Source organism: Carlito syrichta, unplaced genomic scaffold (assembly GCF_000164805.1).
Source record: "Carlito syrichta isolate Samal-C Ts95f unplaced genomic scaffold, Tarsius_syrichta-2.0.1 Scaffold304335, whole genome shotgun sequence".
NCBI lineage: Eukaryota > Metazoa > Chordata > Mammalia > Primates > Tarsiidae > Carlito > Carlito syrichta.
The window spans coordinates 793084-798194 of NW_007248431.1; positions in this window are offsets into that span (position 1 = coordinate 793084).

Here is a 5111-nt window from a genome sequence, read left to right on the forward strand (position 1 = left end):
AAGGCAGGCAGCTGTGGAGGCCCAAGCACTGGCCTTCATCCAGTATGGCCTGGTGCCCTCAGGCCTGAGTGCCTCCCCAAGCACGGCTGCCAATGGGTGTCTGGAGGGTCCCACTAGCTGGAATGAAAAGATGTGAATCAGTGCTACCTTCAAAGATGAGGACGCTGAGGCAGTGAGTAGTTAAGTTGGTTCTGTCCCACCCTGAGAACATCCAGGAGGAAGTGCTGCCCAGATGGGCCAAGAGGCATGTCCAACCCACACACAAAGGAAGGTGGCCTGGACAGGAAGGGGGGGTTGGGATAGGAGGCTGTGGAGGGGCCCAGCTGCCATGAGGACAGGTGGGGTACGTGGCACCCTTTTGTGACGTCAACCGTGGCTGGGGCAGATGTCTCCAGGGAGGCTCTGAGTGCTGTCCCACCCTAGAGGCTAGGATCAGAGGCTGCAGGGAGCTGGGGGCTGCTGCAGCACAGCCAGGCCGTCGGTCAGCAGAGATTTTGCTCAGACATCAGCCGTGTCCCCGTGAAGTGGTCACGTCATAGACCACAGTTACGAGGCAGAACAGGAGGCCACAGCTCAGCACACCAGAAATAGCTCCGGGCGGGGGTGGAGGGCCCTGTCGGCCCCACAGCGCAGAGGGTCAGCCCCCACCCCGCGCTTCTCCCCACTCCTGCTGGCCTCACCACTGACTCACTCCCCCTGTCCATCTGTCCCCCATCCTCACGCGCCTCTCACACGCACACCCACCGCTACCTCAGGCCAGACACGTGCCTCGCATTCCCACAGTGCTTCCTGTGCCCTCTGGGGCTCCAGGTGTGGCAAGAGACCAGCCACAGATCCAGAGGCACCTGCCCTGAGGGTTGGCCCCTGCTCCTTACTGACCTGCTGGGGGGAGGCTGCAGTGGCAGGGTGGGAGGCCCAGATGACACAGACAGGAACACCTGCCACAGTGGGTGGGACTGGACCCTGTCTAAGGAGGTTCCAGGCCCAGCTCCATGTGGTGGGGGAAACTGAGGCCCAGTGTGAGCAGAGCCATTGTGACTGGCCTCTTGACTGTGCCGGGTGTCCACTTGACCCTCCTGGTCCACGCCTTGTCCCTGCCCAGCCAGGCCCATCCCTGCCCCGTAGTGCTGGGTTTGCCCAGGGACACTGGGATGCTGTGACCCCAGGGTGAGCAAGCCAGGCCTGGGGCTAGGCCTTTCAGTCCACTGAACTCTCCTTGTGAGGAATCCAGTTTACCGACCCACATTACAGATGAGGAAGATGAGGTTTGGTAGGGGGAAGCTGTGTGCTCACAGCCCACTGTCCCAGGGCCACTGAAGACCTTGTTGGGCAGTAAGGTGTTAGTCTCCTGCAGCCCTAACCTGAGCTCCATCCCCCCAAAGTTTCTAGCTAGCATTGCATCCTGAGTGCCCACCTTTCAAGGCACAGACACTGAGGCTGGCAGGAGTGGGGCCTGAATGGCAGGCTTACCCAAGGGTGTGTGCACGAGGGCCACACTATGTAGGGCTATCTGCTTGCAGCCCTCTCTCCATCCCTCGGCAGGTGTGGGCAGCCTTCCCAGGTACCATGCTGAGCACTAGATAAGAGGCAGGTGCAGGTCCAGAAACCGGGCCCTTACACACATGGTCCAGGGTCTAGCTGACCACAGGCAGCCACACTGCTATGTGGCAAGTGCCCTACACAGGAGTTAGGAGCCACTGTAGCCTGAGCTGGCCTCAGATGGCAAGAGGATGTTGGCAGGAGACCAGAAATGCACTGCCAGCCCAAGCGGCTGGGCAGAAGCTCCAGAGGCAGGATTCACAGTCCAGTGCTCTGGCCTCAGGGACTCATCTTTGGCCAAGGCCAGGCTGCCCACCCAGGGCGGCGGGGGAGGCTCTGGAACTTCACCCCACCCAGCCCACACATCACTGCTGGGGGCCCACCTCAGTGCCCACCCCAGTGAGCTCTGCACTGGGTCCACAACGCCAGCCCTCGAGGCCCCATCCAGCCCAGGACATGGCCAGTGCAGGCCCCTGGGCTCCAGGGACTCAGCCAGTAACTCCTCCCCTGAAGGCGCTGGAGCCCACTCCCTTCCATCTGACTCCATCAGGCACCAACAAACACCTGCTGCCTAATTATCTAGAGAATTCTGTTTCCATGATGGGCTCATCTAAGTCCCACAGCTAATGCAATCCGGCAGCTAGCACAGGCTCAAGTCCCCAGAGCATGATAATGAGGAAGTGGCCAGTGGCTGACATGCCCCTGCCCCAGGACGCATATGCCCTGAGCAAGGCCTGGGCTCAGCACTGCCACACACCTGCAGGGTCCACATCCACTCCAGGGCTGCACCCCACGTGAGCCCCAGCCTCATCCCCTCCCCCAAGACCCCAGACCTGCTACTTCACAAAGCTGTCCATGGCCTGTGAGGCCGTCAGCCTCTACTGCACAGGACAGCACACAAGCGTACATGCTCAGGGTACATGCCATGGCGGGGTGGGGGTGGGGGCATGCAGTGCACACGGTCACACAACAGGAGAGCTCAGCCTTGGGTCTGGGGCTGTTAGGCCCACACGGGCTGGCTGAGTGGTGGAGGGTGGCCATGATGGGCCTTCCCAGGAGCCAGGGCTGGGACAGGCAGGCCGGCACATCTCACGTGTTCTCTCGCCCTCGGCACTTGTAAAACATGATCCACCAGGCAGACGGCGATTTTTGCCTGAGCACAATTTATTCTGCTCTGAAGAGACACGTGTGGGCCTGAAGGCCCTTGCCTACTTGCCTCTCAGCAGCCGCAGATCGCCTCGGCCAGGAGGAGTGCAGCTGGACAGCACCCTCCTAGCTGTCCCAGCTACAGCCCAGCCCTTCACACGTGTGACTGCACAAGGGCAGCTGGCACACATGGCACCTGGCATGTGGGTGACACCTGCTGAGCCCACAGGGAGGCCCAGCCAGGGCCAGTTAGTGGGCCTGGCCAGGGTCAGGCAGGGAGGGCCAGTGGGATCTGGTGCCTTCCAGCAGATGAGGGCTCCAAGAGGCAGCAGAGGACCCTCCTCAGCCTGCGACAAGCCCATTGGAATCACTCCAGCTGAGGCAGCACTCTGGGTAGAGATGACAGGAATGGACCTCTTGTCAGAGTGACAGGCCTCATGCCTCCTATCCAACTGGCACTTGGCAAACTGGCCCAAGAGCCAGCCACGGCAGATAGCCACACCTATGTGCTCAGGCCTTACCTGCAGCTGCCCTCCTGCTACAATAGCAGAGTTGAAAGTGTTACAACCCCCTGTGGCCCACAAAGCTAGAATTATTTAGTATCACACCCTTTATGGAAAACAGTTTGCCAACTAGTTTGTGCACAAGTGCCTGTGCATGTGGGTGTTGCCACCTTCACCCTCACCATGGCCCCAGGAGAGGTTATTCAAACACCTGACAAAAAAGAAACCAAGGGCCAGAGAGGACCACTGTCCTGCAAAGGCCACACGGCTGGGTGGACAGAGCCCAGTGGCTTCTCACCCCCGTGCAAGATCAGCCCCGAGGAGACCTGGGCAAAGTCAGCATCTCACGGGGGCTGAGGTTGGGGGTGAGGAGAGAATGGGATTTGAAATACTGAGTACCCTGCAGGTCAAAAGAAAACCAATCACTTTGCTAAAGAGGCTGACAGACTTATAATCAAACACGTATGAAAAAAGAGGACAACTTAAAACACAAAGAAGCTGGGGGAGGCTCAAGCTTGTGACCCCGGCTACTCCAGAGTCTTGAGGTGGAAGAATAGCTTATGACCAGAAGTTCAAGACCAGCCTGGGCAATGTTGCAAGACCCTCCCCCCACAACACACACACACACACACACACACACACACACACACACACACACACACACGAGAACAAAACCAGCTGTAAGGAGCAGAGGACAAAGTGCTGAATGAGACAGTCCAGCATGAGAAGGAAGGACCCTAATGGCACTTCTGGGGAGACAAAACTAGGGTAGGTGGTTTTGGGGTGGGTGTTGGTTTAACTGAAGTGGGGAGTCTCTGGGGCCAGGACCCCCTGTGCCAATCCCAACTATCCCAGGACCCTGCAGGGCTTAGGCGGCCCCTCCCTGCATCCTGCACCAGAGGCTCTGGCAAGGTCACACTGGGTGGCTCACTGGCTCACTTGCACCAAGCTACCCCGAGCTGGGTGGGGCCTGGGCAGGTCAGTGTCAATGCACTTCCCAGGTCATCAAGGTTTCAGCCTCTACTAATAAGATCTTCAGTTAAGAACAAAGAGATATTAAAGATGAGAAGATTCAGTCCAGGAAATAAGAGAAACGGGAGGACAGTTCCTCCCTGAACATGCTGCCCTAGGACACCCACAGTGAACTCAGACCCAGCCACTCTTGCAGACCCACGGCCAGGACTACGAAGGAAAAGTAAGCTATGGAGGCATTTCCTGTCCTTCCTGTCATCCTCATCACCACCATCCTCATCACCATCATGATCATCACCATCATGATCACCTCCATCCTCATTATCATATCGCTGTCATCATCACCACCATCACCACCATCCTCACCATCACAATTACCACCATCCTCATGATCCTATCAGTCATCACCATCACCACCATCCTGACCATCATTATCACTATCATCATTGCCATCACCACCACCACCACCACCACCACCACCACCACCACCACCACCATCAGCATTATCATCATACCAGTTATGGGCAAAGTCCTTGGATCAAGGTTAGCCTGGGGCAGATCTGGAACCAGCCCACCCAGGGCTGACCTAGAGCCCACCTGGAGCACAGTCAGCCTCACACAAAGCCAGGGAGCCCCAGAAGAAAGCGAGTGGCAAGTTAGTACGAGGTGGACATCAGACCCAACCATTCTAGCATCGGTGCCTTGAGGTTGTGTGGAGGCATCTTTGATGAGCCTTTGTCTCCCAGGAGTCCCCATCAGCCATCATTTTATCTCCAGCCTTGTACAGGGCCCAGCGGCAGAGGAGGGAGGGGAAGTGAGGAATGGGGACCTTTGATCTTCTTGGGACAGCCTAGGCAGAATTTTCTTGTTCCGGGAGGTTTCATCCCCATGGCGCGTTTTCCACAGCACAGTGAGGAGGTGACTGTCAACCCCATTCATCAGATAAGGCAC